This window comes from Schistocerca serialis, chromosome 8 (assembly GCF_023864345.2).
Source record: "Schistocerca serialis cubense isolate TAMUIC-IGC-003099 chromosome 8, iqSchSeri2.2, whole genome shotgun sequence".
Lineage (NCBI taxonomy): Eukaryota > Metazoa > Arthropoda > Insecta > Orthoptera > Acrididae > Schistocerca > Schistocerca serialis.
In genome coordinates, this window is record NC_064645.1 from 343139389 (window position 1) to 343162287 (window position 22899).

A 22899-nucleotide genomic window follows, 5' to 3' on the forward strand; every position below is an offset into this window, starting at 1 on the left:
GGCTAGACAATGGTTTCAGCATCTGAGGAAAGTGCAGGAAGTCATTGGGTGCAATTTGAGAGGAATAAAAGGGGTGCACAAAATGTTATGGCCCCAATAAGCAGAACGTGTGACTGGATCCTGTTGAGAAAGGTCTTGACATTGTCACAGCTTCTGTGACCCTTCTTCTCGGGAAATTTCGATAGTATGTTCCTGTAACAGTTTCTCTCTTGCGAGTGTAATCGTTGGAACACACCGCGGTAGCCTCAAAAATTCAACCTCACTGTTCCCAAAGTTACTTGGGTCTTCAAAACTTTCGGCGCTGTTGAAACGTCATACCTCTATTGCTCGCTTCGATTCTCCGCCTTGGAGTCACAATGATACACCCTGCAATCAGCCGAATTCATTATCTTGGTTGGCCTGACACAGTTTCATCGTTTCTACTGCCCGTCGGAAATTGACACACTGTGTGTGTGTGTGTGTGTGTGTGTGTGTGTGTGTGTGTGTGTGTGTGTGTGTGTGCGTGTGTGCGTGCGCGCGCGCGCGTAGTCGCACAACCCAGCGGTCGGCGACTTTTCTCATTCAGAATGTTGAGCCTCCATTTCTCTTGCGTTTCCAAGTTAGTCACAGAAATATGGTCTGGAAGTCCGTTCTGCGTCATTCAGGTTTGTCTAGCCATACTGGAAGTTACACACCGTCCGCTGTCACATTGTGCCCACCTGTTAAAAGCCTGAACAACCACCTTCTGCAGCGTGGACCGCTCTAAGACGTGCAGGAAGAGTGTCACTGAGGTTCTGGAAGGTACAGACAGTGATGTGGAACCATTACCACTCCAGTTTCGTGGCCAGATACGTTAGGTTTCTCGGATGAATGTGCATGGCGCGACCAGCCCTATCGAGAATGTCGAACAGATTCTCGAACGGATTTAAACAGTAGGAGTTTGATGGCCAGGTGAGTACGGTAAGCTCATCCTGGAGCCCCTAGAACCATGCACATACAATGCAGGCAAAGAGACACGAGGAAAGGTGACTACTCTTGTTAATATGATGTGCCTTGCAGAATAACGAGATCACCCAGGGAATGCCCACCGACCAGGACCCTTACGACGATTGTTTGCTTTCAGACGTTTCACGACGTACATGACTGAGTCGTGCATGTCTCGCGCTCTTGCCATTTCTTATTTTACATCCTGTTTTTTCGTGTTGCCACCTCGCTATGTTAGTTTCAGTTTCTGTTGTCACCAAGTTGCTGCTTTGTCTGCCCGTCAGCGGCAGCAGAAGCGCCTATCGATATGGTTCTCACGTGTTATCTTTGCTGCACTGGTAGTCATCTGTCGTGGAGTCAGATGGAACGAGCCACAAGGGCAGTTTGGACCTGCTATTCGTGGAGTTGGAATGCGGCACTAGTTTAGTCGGGTTGGAGCATCAGTGAGGTCTGGATGTCAATGGCTCGACCGACCATTGCCGCCACGCATCACATAAGCCGGGGACGGTCTTCGTGGTTGTGTTTGTAAAACTGTGTGTGTAGTTGGTGTCGTTCCACTGACAACTTGTGGTAGCAGTCAGTCGGTCGGTTGCGGCAGATCAGCAAGCAAGTCTCCACGCGGCGCGGTTGGCCGGGCCCGCCGGCAGTCTCTACGCAGTGTCGGAGCGTGAGGGGGCAGTTCTGAGTGCTGCGAGGTTCGTGGCTCACCGGCCCAGGACATGAACGTTGAGTGGTGATTTTATTACCGAAGCCACGTCTGTTCACATTGTCTCCTTGGTTGGTTGGTTGGTTGGTTGGTTCGCTGTTCGCGTATTCCTGGGAGCAACAGTGAGTGTTGGAGTTGGTGAAGATTTAGTCGCCGTGTGGTGGAATTAACAATATTTGTCGGTTTGAAATTAAAGTGCACCAGCGGAATTCTCTGCCTTGTGGTCGTTAGTGTTCCGGTTACCTGCCCTGGTCGGTGATGTAAATTCAGGCAGTGTCCTTGCCTTACCTGTTGCTGTTGTCCAACATGGTGTGTAGTTTTTGAGAACTTAATGAATTTTTGGTTGTGGACGGCTATGTCTGTAACGTTTTGGATTTGGAATTTTCTTATACTGGTCGGTGGTTAGGAAGTTGTCTTGTCGGTGGGTCCCTGTCTGTCTCTTGGTTGTGTTGCCAGCGGATCGAGTATAGTTGGGCCGACTTCTTGTGTCACATAAGCGAATGTTAAGATTTCAAGGGCAGACCGAGCCCCCTGGAGACTTTTGAGCACCGTTGCCTATACTGCCTTTCTTGTTGGCGTTTGTGTATTTTTAATGGCTCGTAGCAAATGGATGGAATTTGTATGCTTGCAATAATGTGTTTAAAAATCAAAGGTCTTCAGCCGTTTTAGAAGTAAGTTTTTCTAAACTGGGCAAGTCTTACATTGTCTGAACATAAAGCTTGGGCCTTCTTCCTGTTGAAAGGTTATTGTAGTTATGTTGTTTTAAATTTATCGGCCTTCAGCCGCTTTTAAAAAACTTAATGTGATTAGCAAAGTCTTGAACGTTTGGCCTTAGATGCTATTTAAGGTTAAAGGCTATCTCTGTCTAAAATAAAAAATTACAGCTGTTGTACATAATGTTTGGACAACTAAATAAAGAGTTATTGAAACGTCCCCTTAGAAAAATTAATGAATTACTGTGCTGATAAACCTCTTACATTATTTGCTTTTCAAACAGCTGAGCAAAACTGAATGTACTCACAAGGGAACCTCCCCATCGCACCCCCGTCAGATTTAGTTATGAGTTGGCACAGTGGATAAGCCTTGAAAAACTGAACACAGCTCAATCGAGAAAACCGGAAGAAGTTGTGTGGAACTATGAAAAAAATTAGTAAAATATACAAACTGAGTAGTCGATGCGAAGATAGGCAACATCAAGGACAATGGGTGTCACGGAGAGCCGTGGTCCCGTGGTTAGCGAGAGCAGCTACCAAATGAGAGGTCCTAGGTTCAAGTCTTCCCTCGAGTGAAAAGTTTAAATTTTTATTTTCAGTTTATGTGACAAACTCTTATGTTTTCATCACTTTTTTCGGAGTGATTATCACATCCACAAGAAAACCTAAATCGGGCAAGGTAGAAGAATCTTTTTACCCATTCGCCAAGTGTACAAGTTAGATGGGTCGACAACAGAATTACTGTCATGTGTCGCACATGCCGTCACCAGTCTCGTATAGAATATATCAGATGTTTTCCTGTGGAGGATTTGGTTGAACTAAGACCATGCGATCAAATGTTTTCGGTTCCCATTGGAGAGGCACGTCCTGTCGTCTACTAATCGCACGGTTTTGCGGTGCGGTCGCGAAACACAGACACTAAACTTATTACAGTCAACAGAGACGTCAATGAACGAACGGACAGATCATAACTTTGCGAAAATAAAGTAAAATTTTCAGTCGAGGCAAGACTTTAACCAAGGACCTCTCGTTCTGCAGCTACTCGCGCTAACCACGGGACCACGGCGCTCCTTATGCTACAATCTCCTTGATGTTGCATATGTTGCACATGGACTACTCAGTTTGTATATTTTATTAATTTTTTTCATAGTTCCACACAACTTCTTCCTGTTTGATCGATTGTTCTGTGTCCAGTTTTTCAAGGCCTATCCACTGTGCCAACTTATAACTAAATCTGAGGGGGTGCGATGGGGAGGTTCCATTGTCAGACATTACTCTCTTTACTTATTCTGATCAACACTAAACTGACACACAATATTTTTTAGCGCAACGCAATCTTTCTACTTTCAATAATCCCTACAAAAGAATGGCCCTGACTAACATTAGCCTATACCTTTCACAAATCACTTACCTCACAAAAATCTTCGTTACTCGAACTACTGCAATACAGCGAGCGCCACTACTGCCAGCTAAATAAAAGATTCAAACTACTGAAGGCACTAACTACTGATAGGCATAGTTAGCAAATGAAAGATTTAGATTGAGGACAAACAATGTATTTACCTTAATAGTGTTCAAAAGTAAAAATATATATATCCATTCTTACAAATGTACTGTTTCTGATGGACACACGTCCAGATCATCCGCTCTCAAAAATCCGCCATCTCACTTCCCCACATCCACCACTACTGGCAGCTCACCTCCAACTGCGCAACGCTACGTACTGTTAACATCCAGCTACCCAACACTACAATGGCAGACAACAATGCAAACTAGCCACAGACTGCACACAGCACGGCCAGTGATTTTCATACAGAGCGCTACGTGGCGTTACCAATAAGAAAACCTAAACAGCATACTTACATAGCCCCCATGCTCCACACAAAAAGTTTTACAAATTGTTTTGGGCACTGGACAATACATATTTGTTAAAATTTTTTCACAATTACAATAAGAAAAGAAACCAAATGCACACACTTATTGATACAATGTTGGTCAAAAGCTAAAATTTTCTCACAGTCCATAAAGACAGTCCTGATCGTTCATCACAGTAAAATTGGAGTGTTTTTCTCAAAGTCTAAGCATTAAAAGAAAATGCACACGGAAGTAGTGGATTTCCATGCAGTCTTCAGGAAATAGTGTTGTCCTTCCAACCGAATGACAGTGCTGACTCTTGACATGCAGACAGGTAATGGGCCACAACAGAGCAAACCCACAGCAGAGTCAGTCGAAGTTTTGAAGAATATTGGTAGGTAGGTCATCAAAGAGCAGATCCACTGTAGTCCTGGTAGAGATTACGGTATTGGTGGGCCACCAGAGGTGCAGACCCACTGCAGTCCTTGTAGAAATAATGGTTTTGGTGAGTCATCAAAGGTGTAGACTCACTGTAGTCCTTGTAGAGATGGCTAGCAGCCATCCGTTGCGACTGTGCAGGTGCACAATCACCATTGATTAGTCTTGCTTAGAATATAGCAAGTCCATAAACCACCACTTGTGCATGCACAAAGTTTTTGGAATTGTCCGTAGAAGTCTTGCAGATAATATAGCAAGTCCATAAACCACCACCTGTGCACTCACAAAAAATTATTTTTTTTGAAACGTCCTTAGAACCAGCAATGCTGTTAACCAGTCCCTTGCTGAATTACCAACACATGTGCAAACACTAACGGTCCCATCTTCTCACATATTGTGCATATACTATGACCAACAGAAATGTGTCCACTGAAATGAATGCTTACAAGTTACTTAATTTGATGAACTGGTGTCAATTACAATTTTATAACATGAGAATACGATAACAAAGGTACAAAATACATCATTAAAGAACATAACACTACAGATAACATTTGTAGTAATACGGGCTTTACAAAAGAATAGAAATAAACAGATACATTAGTGTTACAGGAATTATGACACAAGTAAATATATAAAATAATGAGAATAGTTTTCGAAACATTAATTTCACACATGAGAATTGAAACAGAACAAAATTAATAATGTGTAAACATCTTTACAAAGAAAATGACATATTATTAATGCAAATTATATTTGAGGATAACAGTATTCCTCATCATAGTGAATGTAACTGAGTATTAGAAAAATTCTACAACATAAGTCTTATCAGAAAAACACATAAAGACAGGAAGAACACAAATACACAAGGGTACACAAAAACATAGTGGGATAACACAAGGAAAGAACAGGGTTTGTTTTACTGCAGTATTTTGCAAACAAAACTTTCTTTACTTCTCGGAGATCTCCCTTCGTCTTCATTATTTCCAAAAAGTCCTATCTATACCCGCTTACTGTTCTTTTCTTGTATAACTTCTCAATGCATTTATTCCAATTTATCGCAACTTATTCTCTTATATAGTCTACCCCCTCTTAAGCTAACTTAAATCTACTGAGCTCAGGTATATATACCAAGGGACGAGGCAATGCAGCAGCACATAACAAATTAATGCTTACAGCAATGACAAAAAAATTGAAATTGGCAAAGCAAGAAGCAGTATATATAAATTAGTAAAGCAATTGCAATATTACAACTACTATAAGGCAATGTGCAGCAAACAAGAAAAACAAATGAGTAGTAAAACTGGCTTAACACAAGGTAAAATTCAGTAGAACTATGCCTGGCAAACAACAGCAGCAAATGCTATAACTTATATCTAAACATGGCAAAGCTCAAGCAGAAAAAATATTACATTAAAATGGCCATGTTTAATACCTATGTCACATCTTAACACTAGAGTGATGCATCATGATAACTTACTCTACCAAAAAAATTACCAAGTAGTTGAAAAGAAAATTATGTATGCAGTTACTGTTATTAATCCCTTCTTATTGTTCTTTGCATTCCAAGTGCTCCTTTTTCGAAGAATGTGGATCATAAAATTATTATTTAATATATCTGTTGGCAGAAAGTATTCACATTAGCAAATACACTTAATTTTATTTTATAAAACCAATGCTGCAACACAGCTGGAAACCAGATATTAAACAAAATAAGCAATCTCTCAACTAGAAAGACAATAGATGAAAATGTTTCTCATCATTTCATTAGGCATTTTAGTAAATATCATAAATTAAGAACTCCACAGTGTAATCATATGTTTTCAAGTTCGAGCGTGTCGTATTTGCGATGCTTTCTACAAAGAAATGTCAATAGCGACGATAATGGCCTCCTTTTTTCTCCACCTGTTCCTCTGAAAGGCACACAGTAATGGCTTTTTTCCAGGCGACTGTCGCGCAGCTGGGTGCCCACGACGCATTACATGAAGGTGAAGGTGGTCACTTAACTTTCTTACCGAAATATTTACGACACCTGTTTGCACTACAGTGACAGTCTCATATAAAAATTTCACAGGTCGAGAATTTGTGTTGCAATTCTGTAGAAACAAAATCCTATTAATATAACAGTGTCCAAAAAATTTTCGCTGGCATTGTGATACATTCATGCATTTACACACATTTCATAACTCTTAAACTACGATTCTTGGTTTCCAACAACCTTTTTCACAAACCAGAGTCCCTAACCACTAATCATTATTCCTTACCTTATGACACATATACATATTCGTCGACACTTCTTCAATAATTCAATATAACAGATATGTAGCATAATCAAATTCCTCATATAGCATCAGCTTATTAGCTTATTGATCATAAACATACATCAACAGCATAATACACATCGTCGTCATAATAATATCATAACACCTCAGTGAAATCTCAAAATCGTCATAGCTTTCTGCAATAATTTCAAAACCTAAAAAATTCTCTGCTCATTTCAATAGTGTCATCTACCTCCAACGTACTTGAAACATTATGATCCCATACCACATATCATTCAAAGCTCTCATGATATCACAATGGTTCCGAAAAAATATGAACAGTTCACAAAGTACAGACAAAATACAGTTTCATAAGTGTGAAGTTATCCAACTGTGTAATTGCATAAACATCTGTCACTGACATTGTAAAAAAAAATTTTGTTCCTCTGTTAAATAATCAGGTAGCTGTGTAATTCAGTGTTAGAGAAATATGGTACCGATGTGTAAAGTTGTATAAGCAAATACCATATTAGCTAGGGTTCCTTGTGCTTGCCAAACACATGGTACACAAAGTAAGCGTGTACCCCCGTGAGGATTAATGTAATTATACCCTCAGGTGTTACAGATTACAGCAATGGAATGAAATGTATCACAGAAAACATTCTTTGTAATTCACAAATCTTGAAAAATAAATGGTTTAAGTACAAAATTAATCACTCAAATGCGTGTCCTATAGTGCTAAATGTGCGTCTTGCTGTAAGATAATTCTGTGGAAGCGTCGTAGTTATCGTCCTCTGTAAGCAAAGTTCTGTTGAAGTCAATGGCCTTACCTCATCATAAACGAAAGTGAAATGCTTTGCTTATAGATATCGTAGTTATTACGTACCTTACCGTGATCAAGAAAGTACTATAATGTAATGTATTGTTGTGCTACGGAAAAGGCTGTTTCATTGTAGCTATACCACAAAAGTTACTACTAAAACATGTTTTACTTTCCAGAATAATACAGAAAAACTGTGCAGATATAAAACAGATACACCTCAAATGCAACAATGTAAATTGTCACATATTAGTAGCGTCGTGATATAATCGTGTAGCTATCAAAGAAATCAAATGCTAAGTCATCTTCAATCTCACCGAATGTACTTCAAATAATGAGTATCTTTTCAAGTAAACCAAAATATTGCATTAAAATCTCATTAGCAGTATACGTTCTAAGTATGTAAGCCTGATAGTCGTTACGTTATCGTGCAACTAACAAGCAAGAATGTACAAATAACACAGTGTCGTCTGTTCACTATAACAATGCATTCGTAATTTCTGTTTAAATAAGTTCTCTTGGTTCTTGACTGGATATTTAACTTCAAACATTGCAGATTATCTTTCAATAAACGGTTTTACATGTGAAATGTGGTGCAATCCTTTACTCTTCCTAGTACGCAGAGTTTCAACTTCAACGCAATTATCGTGTGGTATACGTCGGATTCTGTAAGGTCTATTGTAAACTAGAAAGAATTTGTGACTCAAGTGTTTCTTCTTATGTGACAATGAATGAGCTTTAATGAGAACTTTCTGACCAATACATAATTTCTTTGCATTTGCTTTACCGTGTAGTTTTCTCCTTTTGTCTGCTGCAGATTTTATATTTTTAAGAGCCAGGTCAATTATGTCTTTGTGTCGAAGTTTACGTGTATTCGGGAAAGGTACAACCTCTCTGATTCTGTTCGGTGTTCTTCAGTACAAGAGTAGGTAGTAAAGCAGTGGAGTCATGAGGCATTTCATTCAGCATATTTTGAAATAAGTGTAAATATCTGTCCCAATGCTGATGCCTTCTGTGACAATTAAGTCTGCAAAGCTTGTTGATTTCTTTCATAATCCGTTCAGACGGGTTACAATGTGGTGAGTACAATGAAATAAAAACAGGTTTGATTTTATGATTCCGAAGCATGCGTGACCAAACAGCAGATCTGAATTGCGGTCCATTATCTGAAATGACTTTACTAACGTGGCCAACTTCACGTAAGAAATTTTTAACAAAGGCGTTAGATACAGACCGTCCAGTGGCTTTACGTAATGGAGTGAAAGAAACAAATTTTGAAGTAAGTTCAACAGCGACTAGAACGTACGAAAATCCATTCGATGTTCTGACAAGGGGTCCCAAGAGATTAACAGCAGCAAATTCTTTTAATTTAGAAGGAATGATAGGAAGCAACGGAGCACGATGTGAGATAGATGGTTTCGCCTTTTGACAAAGTTTACAAATAGACAAGACTCTTCGAATTCTCTTTTCCATATTGTTAAAATAACAAGTCGTTCGAAGAATGACAACATTTTCGTGGATGAAAATGTGCGTAGCTGAAATGAATGTACCAAATGAGCTTATTAACAAAATCGTGTGGAATGCAAAGTACCCATAGCTTGTCATCAACAGTGCAGCGTTTGAAGAGTATGTTGTTTCTAATCAGGTAATAATGCCGAATCTGAGTGTGTGTCTTTTCATGCCATTTACTTTTGGTGTCTTTGCAAATCGGGTCTTCATCTTGTTCATGAGCAATGTCCTTTAAAGATGTGGTGGTGAAGTTTTCAAAGGCGACTTTCTGAATGTAAAGAATACTGAAATTTTTCTCGAGGTTGCCTTCTGTGTTACTTTTCTCAAGCCCAGCCAGTGCGCGTGACAGGGCGTCCGCAACAATGTTCTCCTTGCCGGGAATGTAGACTATTGCGAAGTGGAATTCTTGCAGAAACAATGCCCAACGGTTTAACCTGTCATGATTTAATTTTGAAGACATCAGAAATTGTAATGCACGATGATCACTGTATACTTTTACGTGCTTACCAGAAAGAAAGAAACGGAATTTGTTAAATGCCCAAACGATAGCTAAAGCTTCTAATTCAGTAACGGAATAATTTTTTTTTTCAGATTTTGTTAGCACTCGGCTAGCAAAAGTAATGGTTTTCTGAACAGTAGTGTCGTTTTCTGTGGCTTCTTGAAATAAATGGGCACCAAGACCGACTTTAGAAGAATCCGTGCTAAGGCAGAAATCTTGTGACGGATCTGGACGATCTAGTATTGGCGTGTTAAGTAGCGATTCTTTCAAAGAATTGAATTCCAACTGTGCTTGTTCGTCCCAATTCCAAATAGTATTTTTTCCAGTGATAGAACAAAGTTTTGGTGTAACTAGAATTTGCATATTCAGAAAACGACGGTAAAAATTTACGAGGCCTAGAAAACTGCGGACTTGTTTCTTTGTGGATGGAACTGGAATGGCTCTGATTGCTTCTAACTTTTAAGGATCCAGCTGAATGCCTTCAGAAGAAATATGTCCCAAAAACTTCACCTTTGACCTACCGAATTCAGACTTTTCCAAGTTAACTGTAATTCCAGATTCTGCAAAAATACGTAACACGCTGTTGAGGATGCGATTATGTTGTTCCCATGAGGCTTCTGCTATCAGAATATCGTCCACATATAAGGTGATGTGACGTTTTAACAACTCAGGTAATATGGAATTTAGCCCGCTTATGAATGCTGCCGAAGAAATGTTCAAACCAAAAGGAAGTTTCCGAAACTGATAACAAACGCCGAAACAAAGGAAAGCTGTTTATTTTCTACATTCTGGATGAAGTTCGATCTGATAAAAGCTGGATCTGAAATTAATAGAAGACAACACTTTTACACCATTAAAATTTTGAAGAAGTTCTTCCAACGTTTGCGGCCTGTCTGTTTCAGGAATGATGATAGTACTGATTTGTCTCGAATCTAAGACAAGCCTGATCGATCCATTTCTCTTCTCAACAACATGTAATGGATTGTTGTATGAGCTTACTGCAGGCTCAATAATGCCCTCGTCAAGCATAGATTGTATTTCTGTTCTAACACGGTCCACATAATGTGCTGGAATTACGTATGGTCTAACACAAAATTTAGTATGCTCACGAACACGAAATTGGTATTGAAATCCCTTGATTGTTCCTGTTTTGTGAGTAAAAACTGTGGAATGTGCTTGTAAAATCTCAAAAAGGTACTGCCTATCAGTGTCATTACAATTCTCAATTGTTTGAATTTTATCCTGAATTAACTCATTAGTATCAAATGTGCCGTCGATATCATCCCTGTCAGTACTTGCAGTCATTGTTAGTGTCAAGTTCGGTCGAAAATTCCGAACTGTTGTCTAACAGGAGGTAAAGCCAATTAATTTCTTCGTCATGGTTTGAGAGCCAATCTTCAAATTTCAAAGCTATTGACTTATTTCAGCATCACGAAAGTTTGAGATTGCTTTGTATTCATTCAAAAAGTCTACTCCCAATATAATTTCCGTCGACAATGCCGGAACAATAAGAAAGTTCATAGAGAAGCTGCGGCTTTGACAAAAGAATTCTAAGTTGGTTTGTTGGTGTACATCTACACTTTTTTCAAAGATTGCACCTTGTAATTTAATCTTACGTAACGGAGGTGTGGGGCAATCGTTCGATTTGTTGCATTTGCTAAAGGCTGTTTCACTAATTACTGAAATGGGACTGCCAGAGTCAAGTACTGCCGTAAATTTTACGTCATTTACTGTAATGTGAATCACAGGATATGCAATGTTGTTATGTTTTACGTCGTCTTCCTGGAGTAAGATGTCCCTAATATCTTCCATTTTTACGTAATTTTTGCTACGGCAGCTGCATCTTCAGTTTCATAAGTACGTTTTGTGGCTGCCAGCGGTATGAGTCATTGCCTATTGTGTCTTTGTTGCCGCGCATCGTTATTGGGATTTGGCGACCTAACTTCTACAAATTCGCCTTGTCGAGAGGGCCCTGCCCTGTTTGAATCCCGCCAGTTCTGATGCAATTCAGGTCTGTCGTTACGACCATATCGTCTGTCGTCATGTCGGTAGTTCCTGTAGTTTCTTTCTTCTCGGTTAAGTGGTGGAGAATTCCTCCCTGAATTATCACTGCACGGTGGACCGTTGCGTCTAAAGTTATTCTGTCTCCCATAATAATAATTGTTTTGGTTCCCATATTGTCTGTTTCTCTGATTGTCTCTGTGATAGTCATTACCGTGGAGAGGTGATTTTTCCCTGTAATTATTACTACTCTGCCAACGATTGTCATACGGGTGGTGTCTGTTTTGGTCACGATTTGTGTGGTGAGAATAGCCTTGTCGCGTCCAGTTATCGTTTCTGTCGTCACGGAATTGTGACGGATGTGACCTGTAGTGATTGTTTTCCTGTTTTTGCATCCCGCGACTGTCTGTGTCAATTTCTAATTCTTGTAAGAGTCACTGAAAAGCTTCAATGTCGTCTTTGCAACGTCCTGCCAAAATAATATGTCGTAAATGTTCATGTAATTTCATTAAGCAAATGCGGATGAGTTCTGAGGGGCTGTATGGGTTGTGCAACATGTCTTCAAAATATTTCACAAGACTGGAAAATTCAGATTGTTCGTAATGTTTCATCATTATGATGATATGTTTTACTCGGTCTTGTGTAGCTTGAGAACAATATGCTGAGAGGAAGGCATGATAAAATTCTCCTTCGCTGTGGCAATCGTGAATGACCGATCGCATTCTTACAGCTGGTTCATTCTCTAAATAGCCACACATAAATTCTAATCTGTGCCCCAATGACCAGTTGGGAGGAAAACATTGAGAGAATTGATGAAGCCACGCTTGTGGATGAATGTCGTTGCCGAAATTCTCGAATGTTTTGAATTTACGTCTAGTAATAAACAGATTATAGTCAGAATCGTCATGTCGGCGAGTCGCATATCAGTCACTGTTACTTCGTTTCGGCGGTTCCATCTCAAAATTCGGTGTACCTTGCCAATTTCTTTCATAATTTCCGAAGTACCCCGTGTTATTATTTTGTGGCTGTTCCGTATTTCTATGTCCCTCTTCCCGTATTGGGACGCTAGTGTCCTCCGAAATACGTAATTCTTGTATTACTTGTGTCAGCTGATCTTGTACTTCCCGGATTTCTCTTTGGTGATCCGTATTAATTTGATTTTGATTTTGAGTTTCCTATTTTGTTCGCACTCTTCTGTGTCATTAAAGACTACCGGTTTTGTGTCATTCAGATTATCATCTACCTTCGTGGATAAATTATTTAGCTGATCCGAGAGTTCAACTACTTTCTCTGATAATGAACTAATTTCCTCCATGTGTCTTCCTGAACCAATTTTCAGAGTATCTACTGTGTCCTTTAAGTTTTCCTGAGTTTTTTGCAAGTTGCGTAACCGAATCGGTATATGCAACTGAGTCAATTTTAGCCCGCAAGGTCTCATGATTTTCATAAACAATAGTTACAGTACTATTACGGCTGCTTCGTGATTCTGTAATGCATTTTCATGCCGCAAAAAAATAGGTTGAAAATGCTCACAAATTTGTATTTTTACGTCATTACAGACTTTTTGACATTTAGATTCAATGTTACGTAACTCAGTAGTTAAATCTTGACGTGTTTGTTCAAGCGTGGTGTCTAACTTCCGAAGATTTTATTCCATTGTGTCAAAATATTGAAGCTTTTACTGTGTTTGTCTCTGATTTTGTTCCATGTGTTGCATTAATTGCAATATTAATGTAATAGTGTATGGAATCTGTTTCTCTATGCTTTTTGGCAGTGCGTTTTCATCGGCAACATTCACATTTTGACAATCAGAAAATGTGTCTTGACTCATTTGAGAAAACGGTGAGGACCCAAAACCTGAGTCTACAGTATTTGCAATATTGTGTTCTGTCATTTCGGATTCCTGAGGCGAGCTGTTGCCGACTGATCGATCGATAAAGCTTCCCTGTTCACTACCTGTTTCACTGGCTACACCATTATTTGCCGGCTGCTCCATTTCCCTATGCACAATTACCAAATTACTACTTTGAATGTCTCTTGATTCATTACACAGTGGTGCTGATAAGTTATGCTCGTCATCACTATTATTTCTCAGTTTACTTAGGAGCCTAGTGTTACGTTTTTCACACGCCATTATTGTCACAATATTTCACACGATAACACAGAAAAGCACAATTTGAAGAGCAAAAATAAGAGAACACATTAACATAGCACTGAAAATAATATCTAGTTAATTGCAAGCGCAGCTGCGAAATGCTTGGTGCAAATCTACATGCATGCCACAACTGTTTTACTGTACAACAATGAAAGACTGCACCTACAAAGGAGATTCTCCCTACAATTACGGTCTAGCAATAAACAAAACCTCCACTAATTACACAAACTACAAGAAAAAATCAGAAGATTCCAGTGAGGTATGCTCGGCTAAGGGTCGACATATGAAACGTCCCCTTAGAAAAATTAATGAATTACTGTGCTGATAAACCTCTTACATTATTTGATTTTCAAACAGCTGAGCAAAACTGAACGTACTCAGACATTATTCTCTTTACTTGTTCTGATCAACACTAAACTGACACACAATATTTTTTAGCGCAACGCAATCTGACTTTCAATAATCCCTACAAAAGAATGGCCCTGACTAACATTAACCTATACCTTTCACAAATCACTTACCTCACAAAAATCTTCGTTACTCGAACTACTGCAATACAGCGAGCGCCACTACTGCCAGCTAAATAAAAGATTCAAACTACTGAAGGCACTAACTACTGATAGGCATAGTTAGCAAATGAAAGATTTAGATAGAGGACAAACAATGTATATACCTTAATAGTGTTCAAAAGTAAATATATATATATCCATTCTTACAAATGTACTGTTTCTGATGGACACACGTCCACATCATCCGCTCTCAAAAATCCGCCATCTCACTTCCCCACATCCACCACTACTGGCAGCTCACCTCCAACTGCGTAACGGTATGTGCTGTTAACATCCAGCTGCCCAACACTACAATGGCAGACAACAATGCAAACTAGCCACAGACTGCACACAGCACGGCCAGTGATTTTCATACAGAGCGCTACGTGGCGTTACCAATAAGAAAACCTAAACAGCAAACTTACATTATGTTTGGAGTGTAACTGACAGCCGCTCATTCTGGCTCCCTTCCACAATTCCTGCTACTTGTCCTGTCCTGTGGGTTTAGCAGGGCGTCTCAACGACTACGGCCACTTTCCTGATGGAGTATAAAACGTGATTCATCTGAACAGAGAAGCTGTCGCCACTCAATGGAAGTCCAGTTGCGTTATTTTCAAGCAAATTCTAGCCTTAATTGCAGATGAACAGCACTCAGCATATGTGTAAGAACGAGGCGCTGCTGTTGCAGCCCATACGCAGTAATTGCATAAAAAGTTCTCGGGTTACTTGCCGCGTCCAATTTGGATGAAATCCCAAGCTTTCGATGACTACCTCCGTCATCTTCGTCAGGGGTAAAACTGACTGTCGTGGACCGGTGAGGCTTCCACTTTTTTAAGCAGTAGGCGGCTTCTCATAGGCTGGATGACGTCACGGTGAAAACGGCGCGTACCGAGGTGGCGGCCTCTATATCCATAGATTTTGTTTGCGCGCTTTATCCAGCGTTGCTTGCAGCGCCATCCATCGCAACAGGGGAGAACAGCGAGGAATGTACTGCTTTCTTCATTCCCCGACAAACTTTATATACCACTCGCTGCTAGTGGTGCCACTTGCCGTCTGTAAGTGGCTATTGCACGTTGACGTCGGATATTGGCGCTGGACACATTAATGTGACTGGACCGTTTATGACTGTCCATTACAACATGTATCGGTGCAGCGCAGTTAACCTTCAGATACGCAAATGAATTACAGCACGACGCTCTGATTCAACAACGGACTGCGATGTTTTTTTTTTTTTGTTTTTTTTAATTCTGTGTCTGAGTTCTGCGGTACTATAGCGCGAGGATTTCATTGTTATCATGTACCTACAAACAAGCAAAAACTGTGTCAGTGATAAGTATAATGTTTGACTTCCTGTCGTAATCAGTTGTGTGTGAGTTGCTGCATCAAGCCTTGTATCGCGTGTTATATTGAAGCTGACGAACATTATTAGAAACCCTTCGTCTAATATAGCAGAGTAGAGACTTAATGTAGGTTCGTCCGTTGACACTGCTGCAATTAAGGTGAGTAGCGGATCCCTGTGTCACAAAGAGGCGGACCACGCACGCGTGGACCGTGTCACGGCCTTGCTTTCGCGTTATTGTCCTGTTACAGAGGGGAGCAGCGGGCTGTTCAACGTGAACTGTGCCTACAGCTCGTGCCACAATAAGCGTTCTGGTAGAAAGTGTGTTACGAAATCTCTCTCTCTCTCTCATCATCCTAGAGAGATGGTGCGCTCAGAATGGATGTTGCCTGTTTTTTGGACGCTTCGTTAAAATACGAGCGAGCGGTAGTCGTGTAGTTACAGTTATCACGCCAGAAAAAACATCCATGAAATTGTTTTATTTGTTTGGAGGTACACGTGTGCAATTTTAGAATACATTGACTACTAGTAGGCCCATGGTGGATACGGAGGGCACCTCACACGTCACACAGTATGCCCTCTGACGACCAAAAGCTCCATTATGTTCAGTACATTCCACTGAGGTGACAAGTCATTGGACAGCGATATGCACATATACAGATAGCGGTAGTATCGTTTACACGAGGTATAAGGGGCCAGTGCAGTTGCAGAACTGTCATTCCTACTCAGCGGAGTCTTGTGAAAATGTTTCCTACGCGATTATGGCCTCACGACGGGAACTGACAGACCTTGATAGTGGAATGGCAGGTGGGGAGAGATGATGGGACATTCCATTTCGGAAATCGTTAGGGAATTCGGTATTCCAATGTCCTCAGTATCAACAACGTGCCGGGGATACGAGATTTCAGGCATTACCTTTCACCATTGAGAACAAAGTGGCTGAAGGTCTTCACTTAACGACCGAAAGCAGCGGCGTTAACGCGCTGTGGCAGCAGACGACCGACGGGGGAGGCTTTGCTAACTGCGCGATGTAACATGCAGAGCCTCTCCGGGGCTCGTGACCAAATCGATTGGACCCTACACGACAGTCCCGAATTCAGTTGGTGAGAGCTCATAGCATGGTTCAAGCGTGAGGCAGATCCCGAGAAACCGTAGTACAGTTATAAACAAGACACTGTAAAAGCTGTTGATAGCTCCATAATGATGTGGTTTGTGTTTACGTGGAATTGGCGGGGTCCTCTGGTCCAACTGAACCAATTACAGGCTGGAAATGGTTATGTTCGGCTGCTTGAAGACCATTTGGAGCCAGTCATGGACTAGATGTTCCCAAACAGCGATGTCATTGGTCATTCAGATAGCCCGATGTGATTCCCATCGAACATTCGTCATAATTGGGAGATCAGTTCATGTACAACATCCTGCACCGTCTACACTTCTGCAGTTATGGACGGATATAGGTGCAGCATTTCTGCAGGGAAATTCCAACAACTTGATGAGTCTTTGCGGCAGCCAGTTGCTGCACTATGCCGGGCGAAAGTAGGTCGGACACTATATTAGAATGTATCCCAAGACTTTATTTCAAAGACTACTTCAGAATATGAATATAAGTTTTTACACATAAACAACACTTTACAATTTCTTTTAATCTTCATGTGACTTCTACCAAGGAGTGTAATAACGCGACGCCGAAAGATGGATGTCAACATACATGTGATTACAAAAATAAATGCTTCCCTTGAACGATCTCCCAATAGAATTACAGCTACCACTTGAAAATAGTAGTCCCGCTTGGCATAGTATTTTTGACGTTTTATGTAGATGTAACGTTACTGTACACTTCATGAATTCCCCCATTGTTTCCCTTATTCCTTCTTGTTTTATGCTGCCTTCACATATCCTTGTTTATTTTTTAGGCATCACATCTATACCTTTCGGGAAATCTGGCCAACATGGCGCTTGGAGTCTGTGTTTCACCTAGTGATGGTTTGCCGTGCTTTTCGTAGTCCGGCAATTGGGCATTTTTTTTAACATTACGTCTGCTATGTTTCATAAATGTTCACCCCATTCAACAAAATTGTATCTTCATCAGTGAAGATAGAACTTCTTGTAAATTTTAACTTACGCATCTTACTTTGGCCCCACTTCTATTTCTCCGTTTCATGTCGAGGTGTATATAATGGCCACTATAAACGGAGAGGGAACGTAAATCACTCTGCTGCTCCATAAGGAGGAAGCTGACATCTTAGCGGAGCAATCTGCATGTATAGGCATATTGCCGATTTGAAATTGATTTACAGAGGCTGCTTATGAGAATACAATAAATATATTCGCAGTTGCGAATTCGAAGAACCATAAGCTGTGTGAGGGAATGACAATGAAAATTTTTGCCGGATGGGGACTAGAACCCGAATTTCCCGCTTTGGCTATCCGTGTACGACCCATAGCTAGATAGAAACTTCCGTAAGTCGTCTTTGCTGCATCACAACCTATACCCGTACACACAGCATATAATTCCTGCTCAGGGGAGGATATTTTAATAGTAAGTCGCTATCTGGTATCGGCGGATAAATACGATATTGCAATGAATGTGTTGTCAAGAAGAACGATTAAATGTTCCTTCGGACATGCATACATTGTTCTTCTTAACAACACAGGCACTGAAATATCGTGCTTACAAAAAGCAAAGAGCCACCTAAAACAGCAATGGTGAGATAATTGGAATGCGCCCCAACATACGAAACTGGATATCTTAGGGGAATGGGTGTTGTGTTGTCCTTGCGTTCGTATGGTCAGGAATGACATTCCACTGTTGAGATGGTCATACGGGCACGTCCCGAAAGCTAATAAACTAAAAATAATCTCCAATTCCTACAAATCCATGATTAACGAGGACGCATTTGGGCCCCTCTACGATTTCCATCATCATTGGACTCCGCTTTAAACATGCATGTTTACCTCCATATCTATACGCTAGCATCGGATAAAGGGTAGTGGCAACACTTCTATAACATGAAGGATGCACGTCCGGTGGTATGTGCTTAATCTGTAACTGACAGAAGAGGGGCAGTTGAAATTTTGCAGTGAGTGGCGACGGCTGTGTTGGCATCGGTTGCAATGTATACCGTCTGAAAATGCGGGAGACGGGTTTACGCGCCCTAACAGTATTAGTTGATCTCCTTCTACGTGTTGGTTCAAATGGCTCTGAGCACTATGCGACTTAAATTCTGAGGTCATTAGTCGCCCAGAACTTAGAACTAATTAAACCTAACTAACCTAAGGACATCGCACACATCCATGCCCGAGGCAGGATTCTAACCTGCGACCGTAGCGGTCACTCGGCTCCAGACTGTAACGCCTAGAACCGCGCGGCCACTCCGACCGGCTCTACGTATTGAATTACCCGTTCATTATCCTCGTATACTTTCTCTATCTCCATTTTCTACTTGCGACGATGGCATGTATACCTGAATTACTGTTTTCGGTGTTGATTTGCTATCGATTCTGAAAACAACTCTATCATTGAACCGTTTACATTAATCTTTCCAGATTTTCTAGCTTCCCTACCATTTTCAAACTTCAGATATTGCACACTCCGATTCTTAGGACGATACAATTTTGTTGGATATTCAGTCTTTCTGTCATGGTCACTTCCCCCGTGGCAGTCCCCTCCCAGAGATCAGAATACGGTACCAGTACGAAACATTTGTCAATGGGAACATCATCATGACACTTTAAAGGTCAAATGTGTGTCTTTGTTGCAATGGTTTCCATTGACTTCTGGATCGTCATGCAGTTGGTCGTTGCTGATTCTTCCACCTTCTAGGGACAGTTTTCCACCTCAAGGGCAAGAGACTGCCTCTGTCCGCTCCTACGCCCTGTTTGACAAGGCTCTTTGCATAACGAGGGTGTCTTTTGGTGCCGACCGTAGCAAATATATTCTTGTTAAATTGCATGAATGTTTCTGAAACACTTAGTAATAACTGAGCTTTCGATCATGTTATTTGAGGCCTTGCTCAGGCCGTAATCGTATGTCATTCATAATGAAATTCATACCAACTTCTGGAGCCTCGGTATGGCACAGCTGGAAACCTCACTGAAGGAATGGAGTCAGATTACAAACAGTTGACTACGACTACTGCGCGTTGAGTACCAGGTCCGAAGAGCGTCTGTATTGGGCGTAACGTACAAATGGGGGATTCACGCGGAGATGCTCCTGAGGAAAACAAAAAAATTGTGTGTGTCAGCTGTCACTCTTGAGTGTGGTAGCGAGAGCACTGAATATCCCGTGTAATTCGCTATGTCCTGACTGAAATTGCTTCTTGATCTGATACGGCAAGTTAATTATCTGAGACCAAAGAGTAAAAGTAAAAACACTTAATGAAATATTTTCAATTAAATTTAAAAAATAAAAAAATGTTTACTCTTCCATTCTCTGATAAAACTGTCAAGATACGAAATTAAAATAGTGAGTGAGAAACTACATCGATTTAGTGTGCTAGTTTTTAGTTATGACAGACACCCATCTTTTTCTGTGTCGAACGTTCTGTAGCCATATACACCTCGTCTACTATTTTAATAAAATGAACTGGAGAGTTCTTATTTCAATTAACTATCGTATACTTTTTCAAAACATCCAAGTCAGTAAGTCTCGATAACTGACGTTCAGAATGAAGCTTTTCTTATTTAATTCAGAAGATACTTGTTCTGTGTTCAGTCTTAAAAATTTTTATCCTTCGTGGTGTCATGCTTTCCTGATGTTATAATAATCTTCCTTGATTATATAAGCTCACCGGACAAAATATTAGTCACCCAGGAGTACACACACAGCGGCGATCGAGTCACGTGCTGAACCGCGCAAACTTTGCCTTTACGTGAGCATAAGGCAGTAGCGATCTGTGATACATCTATGTTTCTAGCGGACATTGTACGTTAACATCGGTAAATGTATGGACGTGACAGAGTTGCAAGTAGGGGCAATAGTGTTTGGCCCTGCCCATGGCCATACGGTGTGTCAGGTTGCTGGATTTATTGGTGTTTCGTTGTGGACTCTTCAACGTGTCTACAAGCAGTGGGTAACAAACAGGCCACAAAACACGTCAAAACTGCGATCGGAAAATGATACTTATTGGGAGGGACCGGTGACGCGTTTCACAGCCTGTGAATCAAAATGGCTTCCAAACCGAACAGGAAGGTCAAGCCCAAAATATTAACAAGAGAATATTGTGACGGGAACTGCATGTAAAAAACATTTGTAGTCAGTAACGCACCTGGAGGAAACTGCTCTCCCAGGCACATGTAAATGACAGCAGAAAAAGTCATCGGACTGGAAGAATGTGTGACGGGATTTCTGAACTTTCCCCCACCCTATTGTATCGCGACTACACTGAAAATCATCTGACTTGTAATCAGTAGAAAATCTGTGGCATATGTTGGAACAGCGACATCAGCAGCCCTGCAATTTATTGGAATAGGACGATCAAATCCTTGCCGGGTGGCTTAACGTGAATTCGATGTACGTGCAAAACCTTGTGGACTGACTTCCTGTCCGAATCCAGGTGGTTATAAAATCGAGGGACGGAATTACACTGTGTTAAATAATGCTTGTGTTGATTTCTCCAGTGATGACTAACATTTTGTCCGGTAAGCTTATTATCTCTACTTGACGGCTGTCACATTGGCATATAATTGATCTTCTTTATCTTTAGCCGAGAGTTAGCTAGGTTATTCGAGATGGTGCAGCTGTCCCACCACATCTCTTCCCCCTGATTCAACACTGATGAGCCAAAACATAAGGGCAACTGCTCACAGAGGGGCTGAAATCCACCTCGTGGTGTTGCTGGCACTTACGCGGCAAGGGAAGTATATAAGGTGTGCGGAGATGAAGCGAGGAGATCCACTGACACAAGACACTCTGCAAAGCGCAGATTGGTGCAGCCTGAATCTGGGAACGAGCATCTCAGATACAGTGAAGTTGGTCTACTGTTAGCTAGCTACTGTCTTGAGCATCCATGGAAGTACGGTGAGGAGGTGTTGGATATCCACGCCTCATCACAAAAGGGTAGATCGGAGACTTGACTGCAATATAAAGCAGGACAGGCGACAACTTGCGGCACATCTGACGACCGTAAAATAATAGCGCAGGCGCAAGTGGTTTTAAGCACAAAGATTGGTGCATGTTGTTGAACACGGATCTCCGCAGGAGACGACCATCCTACGTGTTCCCATGATGAGCTAACGACATTGTAAATTACAATTGCAGTGGGCATGGGATCATCGACATTTGTCAGCGGAACGCATCGCCTGGATGAATGACCCACATTAATCGTTATACTTGGTCGACAGCCGTGTCACCATCACCCAGGTGAACGGTTGCTTGAAAGATGCACTGTACCACTAAAGTAGACAAGGGGATGCAATAAGACGGTATGTGGGACGTTCAGCTGGTGTTGCATGGAACTTGTGATAATAATCCAAGGTACCATTGCAGCTGTATACTTGTTGTTGTTGTGGTCTTCAGTCCTGAGACTGGTTTGATGCAGCTCTCCATGCTACTCTATCCTGTGCAAGCTTCTTCATCTCCCAGTACCTACTGAAACCTACATCCTTCTCAATCTGCTTAGTGTATTGATCTCTTGGTCTCCCTCTACGATTTTTAACCTTCACGCTGCCCTCCAATGCTAAATTTGTGATCCCTTGATGCCTCAAAACATGTGCTACCAACCGATCCCTTATTCTAGTCAAGTTGTGCCACAAACTTCTCTTCTCCCCAATCCTATTCAATACCTCCTCATTAGTTACGTGATCTACCCACCTTATCTTCAGCATTCTTCTGTACCACAGCTATATACTACCTTAACATTTTTTTTCGAACCTCCTGTATCTCTATGTATGATGGCCTTCCCAATGGGAGTGGAATCTTGGAGTAGGATAATCGTCAATGTCATAAGGTCAGATTCGTGATGCAACTTCTTCACGATCATGAAAGTGAAAATACGCTGATGTCTTCGCCAACAAATTCGCCCTGTCTGAAGCCAATGGAACCCTTCAGGAATCGTATCGGGCGCCAACAACCTGCGAGTCCGCAATTTTTTTG